The sequence below is a fragment of the Lactuca serriola genome, chromosome 3 (assembly GCF_051521515.1).
Source record: "Lactuca serriola cultivar US96UC23 chromosome 3, Lser_US96UC23_V15, whole genome shotgun sequence".
Classification (NCBI taxonomy): Eukaryota; Viridiplantae; Streptophyta; class Magnoliopsida; order Asterales; family Asteraceae; genus Lactuca; species Lactuca serriola.
The window spans coordinates 290076543-290089885 of record NC_136410.1 but is presented as its reverse complement, the minus strand read 5'-3'; positions in this window follow the sequence as shown (position 1 = coordinate 290089885).

Genomic DNA, 13343 nt, shown 5'->3' with positions numbered 1-13343 from the left:
TTTCCCTTGGTTAAAATTCAGTGGCTGCACCAGAGGGGATCTAAGTGGACTAGGGAGCCGGAGTTTGAGATATCCGAGCAGTACCCAAAGTTGTTTCCAGGAAATAAGTTTAAGGGCAAAGTATGATTCTAGTGGGGGAGAATTGTAACATCCCGATTCCCAGGTAAAAATTCAAATTGTTTTATATTCATATTGATAGGGCAAATCGACGAGTTGGAGGCCCCAACTTGTCGAGTAGGGACTAGTATGGCCGTGTGAACTTTAGAACCAACTCGATGAGTTGGAGGACTCAAATCGACGAGTTGTAGATAAGTGTGAAAACCCTAATTTTTAGGGTTTACACCCTATTAAAAGGACATTAAGTCCTCTACCCCACCTCCCTTATCACCTAATCACCCAGAGAAAAATCCTAATCGAGCTACCTTCCATTTTGAGAGTGTGTAAGGCTAAGTGTGTGTGTTTCGGTGCATTCATTAGAGAAATTCGAAAATCTAAGAACATGGAACGAGAAGTAGTCCATAGATCCAACATCCATCCAGTTGTAGCAACCATTTGAAGTTAAAAATTCACTACCTTGATCACTTGTTTGTTAGATCTCTCCATTAGAGAGTGTCTGGCCATTTCTAGGTTTTTCTTGAGTCATTTTTGGTTTTGAGCATGCTTTGAAGCTAAGATTTCGGATCTTGACACTATTAGGCCCCTTAGGCCTAAGGAATCAAGCTTTATCATGCTTTGGCTAACTTACATGCCTTAAACCCCTTGTTGAGCCTTGTTTTGGCAAGATTAGCCCCTATATGCCATGCATTGACGTAAAGCTTACAGCTTTACGTGGTATTTCAGCCCTATAAGACTAGATCTATAGTTTTGAGCCTTGGGTTTTCTTAAAAGTCTCTAAATTGGAATAGGGATGAAGTAACTCGACGAGTTGGTTAGCCAACTCGACGAGTTGATTAGGGTTTTACCTGAATTCTGGACACTGCGCCAGCTCGGCGAGTTGGCGAGACAACTCGGTGAGTTGAATCCAACTTTCCCGGTTTTTGGAGAACAGAAGGAACTCGACAAGTCGAAAAAATGAACTGGACGAGTTGAGTCAACATGGACTTTTGACGTGAGTGTTCACTTCTGTTGACTTTTAAGGTTTGCTCACGTTCTGGACTTTGAAGACCATGAAGGGGTAAAATGGTCTTTTACTCTTCTGAGATTTAGAAGAGGAATTATCCTAACATCTTTGGGGTTTTTAATATTAGTTATTAATTAAAGATGATTGTAATATATGATAAGCGGAGTCTAGACCGGCAACCCATGTGCAAGACATACTTTTCTTTACTTACGATGTGAGTCTTCTCACTATACATACCTGAGTGGTAATTACTTTCCGACCGGAGGGTCTTATTTGTGTTACTGTGTAACGCCCCGTTTCTAGTACGTAATTGATCTACTTTATATCTTTTGTATTAGTGACTCGACGAGTGGTAGCCCTAACTTGTCGAGTAGATGCGAGGTTGGGACGTGGATGTAAGTAATCTACTCGCCGAGTCCACGCTTGGGCTCGACGAGTAGGCCAGTCTGGATGAAAACCTAATTAAAGGGTTTGCACCCTATTTAAACAACATTTTGAGCTTCAATTCTAACATCCATCACCTCCAGAGCTTCACCTTCGAAATCCTAATTCCCTTTTGGCAAACTTGAGCTTTCTTAGTGACTGGAGGGTTTTTGGTGCATTGTGTATCTAGTAGAAGAGTTGGAAAGAAGAGGGATCAAGGGAGAAGGACTAGATCCAGGAGCAACGTCATTTTCTCTTCACTTTCAGGTAATCAAGCTCAAAACATGACTTGTGGTTTTGTAGATTTTCTCCTTTGACCCTTTATGGAGTTTTGGGGTCAATAAGCTTGATCCTTAAGACCTGGACGTCCCAAGTCGATTCACTTTTAGATCTAGACTCTAGAACCGAGTTCATGGCATAAAAATGCAAGATTTATAGCCATATTAGCCTATGCACCCCTTTAGACTTCATTTTGGGTCCTTAAAGCTTATACTTACATGCATGCACGTAAAGTTCATAACTTTACATGATAGATGGATCTTAGAAGCCCAGATATACCTTTTGGATGAGAGTTGTACGCCAGAAATCGAGATTATAGACTTGGACAATAGGCGACTCAACGAGTTGTTCTTGGAACTCGACAAGTCCGGGGCTTCAGTCCCCAATCTGTTATGGTTCAAAGGGACCCAGGCAAGTGATAGCAAGCATTTAGACTACTCTAGAGGAGTGATTCGACATATTGAGATATAGCCATAATCTAGAAATAATGGGAATCGACGAGTGTTAGAACACACTCGGCGAGTCCAAGGCAATCTCCTTACCCACAAGCACAGACTCGACGAGTTGCTCATACAACTCGGCGAGTCATACTCTGGACATGTTCATATGATGAAGGAGGACTCGACGAGTTGATCATACAACTCGACGAGTAAAGTTAGATAGAAGGATAAAAGAAAGGTTAGGGACTCGACGAGTTGGAGGCCCAACTCGGCGAGTCAGGTCAACTTTAAGTTGACTCGGACCATAGATAAAATGTTCATTTTACCCTAAGATTTGTTATCAGTGTTTGATTAAGTGTCTTTATAGGAATTGTAGCCATGGAGTTACCGGAGCAACAGTCAGACAGTTCCTGATTACCATTTCAGCAGTCAGCCTTACGAGGTGAGTCTACGGCCACAATGCCAGCACATTTAGATAGCAGTAGTTCAATATGTTGGATGTCTTTGTGATTCAGGTATGTCTATGTGTTATAAGTTCCGGGCTGTGGTCCGATGCTGTATGCAGTCTATGTGTTATTGTTATATGTTATGATTATGTTATGCTATGTTCAGTCAGTTCTGGACTTCGGTCCGATGCAGTGGGCAATGCCCAAGTCAGTGCCGGACTCCGGTCCGATGCAGAGGGCGGGGCCCTAGTTAGTTCCGGATATCGGTCCGATGCAGTGGGAAGGCCCAAGTCAGTTTCGGACTCCGGTCCGATGCAGAGAGCGAGGCCCTAGTCAGTTCCGGACTTCTGTCCAATGTAGTGGACAAGGCCCAGTATGTGCTTTATTTGTTATTGCATAGTACATGGTAGTTTGGGGGATCTCACTAAGCTTCATGATTACAGTTTTAGTTTTGGTTTCAGGTACTTCAGCTAGCAAGGGGAAGGGCTCAAGTTGATGGCATGACACACACCACAGTTTTAGCCTGGGAGTTAGACTCTGATATTTTGACATGACTTTGACAGCAGTTGATAAGAGACATATTTTATGACATTTTGAGACACACGACTTATGTTTTCTTATATGATATTTGGATATTATGGTTTTAGTAATGCTTTCAAACGAAATTTTTGGCTTGTATTTTTGGTTTGTTTCATATTGACAGGAGGGCCTTATGTGCTTATTCTAAGATATGTGATTTTATGCATTCTTTTTTTGTGATTTATGTTGCATATTAATCTGTGCATTTATTGAGACAGGACCAGAGGGTCCAACCGAGTCATGAGACCGGAGGGTCTTCACTGAGATACAGGACTAGAGGGTCCAAACAAGAGTCGTGAGACCAGAGGTTCTTCATTGAAACACATGAATGGAGGGTCCTTATCGAGATATAGCCATGTGAGGCTAATTATTTGTGTGTGGTATTTTGGGGAACTCACTAAACTTCGTGCTTACAGTGTTGTGTGATATGTGTTTCAGATACATCTCAGGATCGCGGGAAGGCTCCGGCAAGATTGTGGACACCAGCTGGTTAATTTATGTTTTGAGGATTCTGGGATATTTTACAAATGATTTCCACGTCTTGTGTTTGAAACATTTATAAATTGAGTATGAGAGATGTTAGACTGTGTTTTGTGTGCAATTAAAAATTAAAAATTTATTTGAAAATTTAGAGTGTTACAATCTTCTAAGATTAGAACTTTGATGGTTGTGATGATTGGTGGATTAGATGGCATTTTGCTTTCCCCTTCGACCAACGAAGTGGAAGTTACATGAGAGGAGTCTTTAGTGATGGGTGATCCAGAGTCTTCCTTGTGCTGAAGTTGTGCAACAAGTGAGACCAGAAACTCAGATAGTATCACATTCTCTTTAGTGATGGGTGATTAAGAGGTTTGGACTGAATTGGAATATCATTCTTGATAATGTGTTTTATTTCATTAAGAGGGGCAATCTTCTGGACATAGAAATCATCAAATTTCACGTCAAAAATTTCTTCAATGATCCTTGTTCTCGGATCAAAACTTTCTATGATACTTTGTTTGTAGAATATCCCAAAAAGATTTCTTCATCGGATTTTGGTACGAATTTGCTCAAATGATCCTTGTTGTTAACTAAAAAGCACATGCAACCAAAAATATAAAATAAGAACATTGCGTTTAGGAGTGTTCAAACCTTTGTATGGAGTCTTGTTGAGGCGCTTACTTAAGACGCTTTGGTGTTTAACAAAGCACGTTGTCACTGCTTCTGCCCAAAAACAGAGAGGCAAGTTTGCGAAGGTAAGCATTGATTTGGAAATTTCCATAAGAGTGTTGTTCCTTCTTTCTACAATTCCATTATGTTGTGCTTTATACGGTGCCGAGAAGTTGTGATTGATTCCATTGGACACCAAGAAGTCATTTAAAAGTCAATTAGTGAATTATGGTCCATTGTCCCTTTGAATCTTCCTGATAGGAAGTTTGATCTGTAATTCAATTTCCTTGATGAAATTAATCAAATTTTGTGGTGTCTTTGATTTTAGTTGTAAGAATAACACTTAAGTGAATCGAGTATAATCATCAATGTTGACTAAGATCTTGTGATGTTGACTTGTAACTTTGGGTAGACTACAAAGATCGATGTGAAGTGACTACAAAGGCTCAGCATTTGATGAATCTAGGATAAACCGATGACTTCCTTTTGTTTCTCTTCCACACTCACAAGCAAGGCATAGCATGTCGTTGTCACGTTTGAGGAAAGGAAATCCTAGAACCATTTCTCCAGTAACCAAGTTATTGATGTACCGATAACTAAGGAAAGGCAATCCTAGAACCTTTTGTTTCTCTTCCACAGTCACAAGCAAGGCATAGCGTGTCGTTGTAAAGTTTGAGGAAAGGCAATCCTAGAACCATTTCTCTAGTAGCCAAGTTAGTGATGTAGCGATAATTAAGGTGAAGAAGTTTCCGGTGCCACAAACTACTAAGCTTGGAGACGGATTTTGACAAAAAGATAGTTGTGGTTTACCGATAACTAGAGATATGTCAAATGGGAACATTGCTCTAGCAGCCATTGATTTAATTAGACACCTTTATCTATCTTTCGTCCTGGTGTAGCTATATTCATCATCAAATTCAACACGATGAACAACCTTGCAAAGTTTCCTAACACTTATAAGATTGTGCTTTAAACCTTCAACATAGGCAACCCTTTAAATCTAGAAGTTTCCACTCGTTAGAACAACATATCCTCGAATTGTTCCATTTGAATCATTTCCAAAAGTTACATGACCACCAGGTGTGACTGCCTTAAAGTCACAAAGGTATTCCAACCTTTCGGTCATGTGTAAGTAGCAGGAACTATCAATTAACCATTCTATTTTATGATCCTGCTCACACATTTCCTACAAAATCAGGTAGTTAATTTGGGCATCCAAACATGTTTGGGCCTCATAACAACATAATGTGAATTGTTAACCAATTTATGAAAAGAAGATGTAGTTTTGGATGTTGTTATGGTGTTTGATTTTCTAACTTTTGATGATGTGGTGTTCTTGACCGCTTTTATTTTCCAAATTCTTTTTCTGATAAAATCTCCTTTATGAAATCTAAGACATTTTTTGTAACATGTGGATAAGTGTAAAATGTTATTTTTGCTTTCATTTATCTATATTTTTTTCCTAGGTTTGGATTTAGGAACATAATCTATGTGCTTTTCAAGATTCTTTCATTTCAGACTTTTCTTTGTTCTTTTGATTGACGAATGTGGTGTCATCAATCATAACTGTCTTGAGTTTTTGTCAGACTTTTTGTTCACAGAGTAGCAACTATGGTGTAGTTACTTTTGACATCTTTGGAGCTATGAGATTTTTTTGGATTGTGTGACCTATTGGGAATCTTGAAATTTTGATCCCTTTTTGACTTCTACGAAGAGTTAGTTTTGAAAAAATTATTTTGTGCATGGTTGTTTTCAAAATGTTTTTCTATCGCAGATTCTTTTGAAAAAAAGTTCTTTCAAGGATGTGACCTTTTATTTTTTGTAACCTTGAAATTTGACTCAGCTTGCCTTTTCTCAATGCGAGATTTAATTTCAACTTTCAAGGCTTGCTTTGCTTCATCCTTCGGTGACAAAATGTCAAATTTGTTCAATTTAAGTATTTTGCTCATGAAAAATTTGGATTTCGTTATAGGTCTTGGTGAAGAATCATCAGAACTAAAGAGTTCATCACGTCTAGAACATTGTTCAATTTCAAACATGTCCATTATTATTCCTTGTGGAAGAACTTGAATATTTTTTGTTGAATTAACAAAAATCTCTCTTGAGACTTTTTTTGGATCTGAGGAATGAGTTCCCCAAAATACCACATACCATACATACAATTGCCATGGGCTACCCCGATAGTCTTCCACTGGATTTCCATGGACTACCTCCATGGCCTTACATTCATGTTCCATAGGCTACCCCATGGTCTTTCCTTAGTATTCCATAGGATCCCCTATGGTCTTATGCCAAGTGTCATGGGCTATCACCAAGGTCTTTCATGCAAACGCCATGGGCTACCCCATTGTCTTTCATACATATTTCATGTTCTACCCCTATGATCTTTGTAAGTCCCTAATCTGTCCGTGTATTAGTCAAATCCGTTTGATGGTGCGGAATCCCAATCAAACGGATGATGTTAGGTAAAAATAGAAGAGAAGGAGAAGAAGAATATTATGAATCTTGAATGTATTAATGATATGAATGAAATTCTTTACACAAGATTCACACACAAATAAAAGCTCCTATCTCTCTGGCCGTAAACTACTTCTAGGGTTCATCAATCATCTACTCCTCACCCTAACACCTCTATTTATACATGTTGGATATGGGCCGGAAACATATGGGCCGTAAATGAGTTTACGGCCATAAGGTGTTTACGGTCGTAAACTCAGTCGTAAACTAGACCGAAAACTCCACAATTATTACTCAAAAATACAATGCCCAGAAAAGTAAAGTATAAACCATATTTTGACCCAACAATCTCCCCCTTGGTTTATAGCTTTCTTTTCTTAATTGACCCAACAAGCTCCCCCTAAAATATAGCTGGCTCTTCTTGTCAATCTTCAATGAGAGCTTGGCTTCAGCTTTAACCTTCGATTTCTTCACAGCATCAGGATGAACATATGAATCTTCAATAATTGACTTCATCTTGAGCGGTTGGGTTTTTCTTCAGAATTTGGCATTGAACGCACATTGGGTGAGGAGGCTTCTTGTACTGATTCTTGAAAGATAACACTTTCATCTTGAGAATCCTCAGAGAGAACAAATCTTCTGGATCACTTCAGCAGGTACAAAGATAGCAGCAGACTGATTGAGGAGGCTTCAATGCAATCCGTCACATAATCTTCAATTGCAGCTTCACCTTGCTTCTGGGTTTAAGGATTGAATGTTGAAAGAATGATCTTCATTTCTTGCTCCTTCGAATGAGAATTCTTCGATGCTCACGGACGAAGCCTTTGGCTCAGAAATCTTCAACACAAACTTCATGAGTCTTATCTATACCTAAAATCACTTTTCAAGACAAAACAAAAACTAAAAGAAAACTTAGCACACAAAATAAAACAGAAACAAAATATTTTTGGATTTTTTTAATTTTTCTGATTTTTTTTTATTATTTTTAATTTTTAATTCTCCCCTAATATTTAAATTAGAAGAAACTATAATAAATTTAACAAAAATAAAAATGATAGATAACTTTAAGAGTGATTTGGGATCAAAGTTTTTAGACAACCTTTATCCCCTTGTCGGTACCTTCCATATTCAGATCTTTGTCTGGTCGATCGTCGGTATTGTTGTCCACTTAAACACAAAAAATTGTGACTGATTTAGGACATACTATTTGATACAAGACAAGGTGAACTTAAGTTCCTAAAAATTATATCTGATCCTAATTCCTTAGATACTATATCTTAAGGACCATTCATCTGACGACGACCAGGGATATTGTTGTCCACCTAATTTGAGCAGCGAGATCTACAGACAATCTGTATGAGTTCAATTTTAAGTGTACTGGAACGTGTTTCCTGCTTCCTGATATGCCCCAGCCATCAAGAACTTCCAGAGTACTCCTTACACCGGGTGAGCAGACAACCATTCAAAGAGAGAAGAGATTCAGAATTCTATTGCTAACTACTTCAGAGGGGTTGAGAAGAAGAAGGTTGCATATGCTGTGGACCAGGTCAGATTAGAAGTCGCGCAAAGGAGACAACATATGGCTAACAGATAAGAAGTATTTCACACATATATTTCACACACACACACACACACACACACACATATATATATATATATATATATATATATATATATATATATATATATATATCCTGCAGAGAAATAGAGTTGCATATGTTGTGTACCAGGTCGGATTAGAAGTCGCGCAAAGGAGACAACATATGACTAACAGACGGAAAGAAAGAAAACGATTTTCTACAGACCTAATTTATCGGAATTTACCAGTCACCCCATCCAACCGGAATTAAGGACAAATCCACACATCGAGGAAAAGTTAAGCCACGGTTCCAAGTATGGGTTCAATTAATGTGACGAGTAGATTCTCATGTTTATCTCCCTGCTCAACCTATCCGAGCGTCGTATTGTCAGGCTGAACGTATCTAACTAGGTCAAGATTTGTCAAGTCTATAAATTTCCTAAGTTCAAATCTCCCTAGTCAAGTCCATTTAAAAATTTTCGTGCCTACCGACGCATCAAGTCAGAGCATAGACCCCTCAACTTCGGGTACGTTACGTAGACTCAGATTACCTGTTATCACTTGATAATATCACTTCCCAAAACATCTCCCTCAAACACATTCTATAACCAACATATTTTTGATTCTCTAATTTTCTAATGTTTTTGGATTTTTTTTTTTAAATTTTCTAATTTTTGTTTTGTTTTTATTTCTCCCCCTAAATTTGTGTATAGGAGAGAAACGAAAGTAAATGCGCAAATTTAAACTATCCTAAAACAAAAATTAGTCTTTAAAGTGAATCAGCTTAAGAAAAACTCAGGAGTATAGAAAAGAAAACGCAAACCGTAATTCACCGATTGAATCTGCATCTAGAAGGTCTGGGAACAGCACACGTAATCTCAGAACAGATCCGGAAATTCTTCATGTCGTTAAGCACTAACCACATGAGTGATCCCTTCATTTCTTCCTTTCCCGCAAAAGGACACATACTCTCAAACAAAGGTCTGAATGTTGTACAGTTGAGAGATGTCCCCTATCATGTGCCTGGAACAGCCACTACCAACAAACCGAAGTTTGATGATATGCCTCCATAGCTGCTCTGACACAAAGCGGGATTAGTTGGTGTTTGGAACCCAATCCATTTTAAAACTGGGTCGACCTTTGTCATGACATATCTTGTTTATCACAAACAGAAGATGTAGAAACGTTAGAAGCATTTGGAATTTTGGGAGTTTGAGCCTTCGGAACCCATTTGTAGTTGGGTTTAACCCATTTCTTTTTCGATCTGATGGGTGCCTTGGCACGTGATTTGGAACTTGAAGCTGTCCGCCTAGATGACTTTGACCTAACCGGTCTTGGTTTCATAGGAACATCTATTGAATTAGACTTCTGGGCCTGCATTGCCTTCTTGCCCTTGGGATTCGGATGCTTGTCCTTTGGAGTTTGATTCTTGGCCTTGGGAGTTACATTATTGGCCTTCTTGGCATTCCAGTCGTCAATGTCTGAACGTGACCTTGAGGGGTTTCTTTTGGAGTATCTCCCACTTCGCGCGTTTTTCCATCCCGGTGCATAGTAGGGAACGTATGCACGATTAGGACAATTTCTGGCAATGTGTCCAGGTGTTCCACAGTGAAAACATGTCTTTTTCATCACTGCGGAGTTGTCTCTTCCTGCCCCTGGTGGCATATCCTTGCCTTGTCTCTTGCTTTTCCCATATGTACACTTACAACAGGCACTTTGTTGCGCTGGAATTGGAGGCCTATATTTCTTAACGGCAGGTTGAGCAGAAGCAGCAGATTTAGAGTTCAAGGGGTCGTTGGTTTGTTCAGAAGAACTCTCCTTGTTCTCATCCTCTGCTACTTTACCTGCACATGTAACAGAAAAATCAATATTTTCAACATTAATAACCCCTCCTGACACAAATCCAGCTGGTTTCCCGTATTTAAGATGTGCCTCCCTGGCAATTTCTTCTTGTTTCATAGGGATGGATGTGTAGTTATGATTGTAAGGAGGAGGTACACTATCATACCCTAGACCCTTGCTTTGATTTTCCTTGAATTTTAACTGGGTCTCATATAAGGACTCGACTGTCTGACTTGATGCAGTATAATTTTTGAAACTGACATTAGTTTTTCCACACTTAATTTTTAAAGCGTCAAGTTCTTCAGTTACAGCAGCAAGTTGACTCTTAACATAATCATAATTTTCACACTTGTTGCTGTACTCTTCCTGAAGTTTTCTAAAGTCCTTGGTTTTTGCTTCTAACTCGGCCTTCAGGGGTTTTTGTCCTTTCCTGAGTTGATATCCTTCATATCTCAGGTCTTCAACTTCTCTTTTGAGTATATCAATTTTTTCTCGAAGAAATTTAATTGTGGCTTTACAAGCTGGAAAACATGTAACTTCAGTGACCGAAATACTTTCAGAACGCATTGTTTCTCTACACTTCAAAACATCAAGTTCTTGAATTACATCAGCAAGACTAAAATGATTGAGATCTTTTGTCTTCTTGATGATAGCCACGTTCATATCCCACGATTTCGGAAGTGAATTTAGCAACTTTTTGTTTATCTCGGAGTTAGTCAAGAAGATCCCGGCTATATTCATCTCAGTAGTAAGTGTAGTAAATCGCTGCAACTGAGCTTCTAGGGATAAAATCGAAAAAGTTGAAATTTTGTATTAACGTGTCCTGACGACTCTCTTTCATGTTTTCAAATTACCTCGTATACCTTAAAATCAATTAATTAAAAAAACAACTAGAAGCAAACGTCAAATTTAAAATGCCCCTTTTTTTATTTTTTTTATTATTATTTTTTTATTTTTTTAAAAACAACCTTAAAAGTAAAATTTAAAAAAAAATTAAACTTGAAAAGTCAAACTTAAAAATCAAACCGAAAGGTTAAATTTGAAATTTTAAAAAGTAAACGAAAAAGTCAAAGTTTAAAAATCAAAATTTGAAATAAAAAGTCAATTAAAAATAAAAAATAAAAAATAAAAACAATTATTATTATTTAATTAATTTATATATTATTTTATTTTAATTTTTTAATTTGGATGAAAAATGAATTTAAAAAATAAAAGAAATTTAGTTTTTGTGCAGAAAGTGTCAAATTGGCGAAACTTGAAAGCGACAGGTAGTGTGTAAGTTTAAATTTTCGAAAGAATGAAACAAGAGGCTTCGTAGTTCAACTGGTAAGCCGCGTGTTTGATGACCCAAGGGACCCGGGTTCGAATCCCGGCACCCCAAATTAGTTTCGATTTTTAAAGAAGGCGTTGTGCGGCTTGCTTAGCCGGCTTCCCTAGCCGAGCCGAAGTCCGAGCCGTGTACTCCAACCGAGCCGACGCCGAGCCGCCACGTCCGAGTCGCAAGCCGCTGCCGAGCCGAGATCTCCGGAAACCCTAGCCGGCCGTGAACTGTTTCCGGCCGTAAACTCCGGCCGTGAACTGTTTCCGGCCGTAAGCTCCAGCCGTAAACCCTTCAAGATTACGTGAAAATTCGACTTTGAAGCTCCAAAACTTTATCAAAAACCCCTTTTTATGAAAAACTCAAAGAACAAACCCCCCTTATTTTTGCGATATCTATCCAAAAACGCAAAAATATTACGAAAATAAGATCAAATAATGCTCCAAATAGAGTTTACGGCCCAAGAACTCGGAGTTTACGGCCGTAAGCTTGGACCGTAAACACAGAATATTCAGATTCCAAATGAAATAAAACCTTTTGACTGATACAACTTGGCTCTGATACCAATTGTAAGTCCCTAATCTGCCCGTGTATCAGTCAAATCTGTTTGATGGTGCGGAATACCAATCAAACGGATGATGTTAGGTAAAAATAGAAGAGAAGCAGAAGAAGAATATTATGAATCTTGAATGTATTAATGATATGAATGAAATTCTTTACACAAGATTCACACACAAATAAAAGCTCCTGTCTCTCTGGCCGTAAACTACTTCTAGGGTTCATCAATCATCTACTCCTCACCCTAACACCTCTATTTATACATGTTAGATATGGGCCGGAAACATATGGGCCGTAAATGAGTTTACGGTTGTAAGGTGTTTACGGCCGTAAACTCAGCCGTAAACTAGACCGAAAACTCCACAATTATTACACAAAAATACAATGCCCAGAAAAGTAAAGTATAAACCGTATTTTGACCCAACAGTCTTTCATGGAAGTATTGTTGGATTATTGTCTAAGTCCATAACTACATTTGGTATGTACTTGACCCGATTGGCATGGTCAATTTGGGTTGCATGGCATCATGCATTTGGATAAACTAAAATGAGAGAAATAAAACTTAAGGTTTATTAATATATTAATAAGATTATTTAATTAGTATTGATCAAGAATTAATTTGGAATTAATTAAGTGATCAAAAGGAGACTAATTAAATATATGGGTTGATTGTGTAAATCATCCATACTTATATAGTGGGCTAATGCTCCATGGATTATCAAGTTGGGCTAAAACCCATAGGATGCTCCATGGTGTTTTTGTACCCATGGATCATGGAAATGAAAGGCCATGACAATTAGGCTTTACATGGTGTAACCCTAATTGTGACACACTATATAAGCATCTTATTCTTCCCAAAAAATTAGCATTATGTATGAATGGTGAGGGCCAACCGATTTCATAAAGTGGTTCATATCTCTCTAAGTTATTCCAAGTGTATTTGGTGTTGTGTGAACCATTTAAGTTGTCACACTTGGGGAACTAGCCTCTTGAGCTCCACGGAATCAAGCTACATCAAAAAGGTATGTACTCTATCTAGTTTTGTAATACTAGTACTTATGATTGTATGCTAGTTAGGGTGATACCTTGGAATATTCATATTAGCATGTATACTAGAGAAAACATAGATCCAAGGTATTTAGGGTTGCATGTA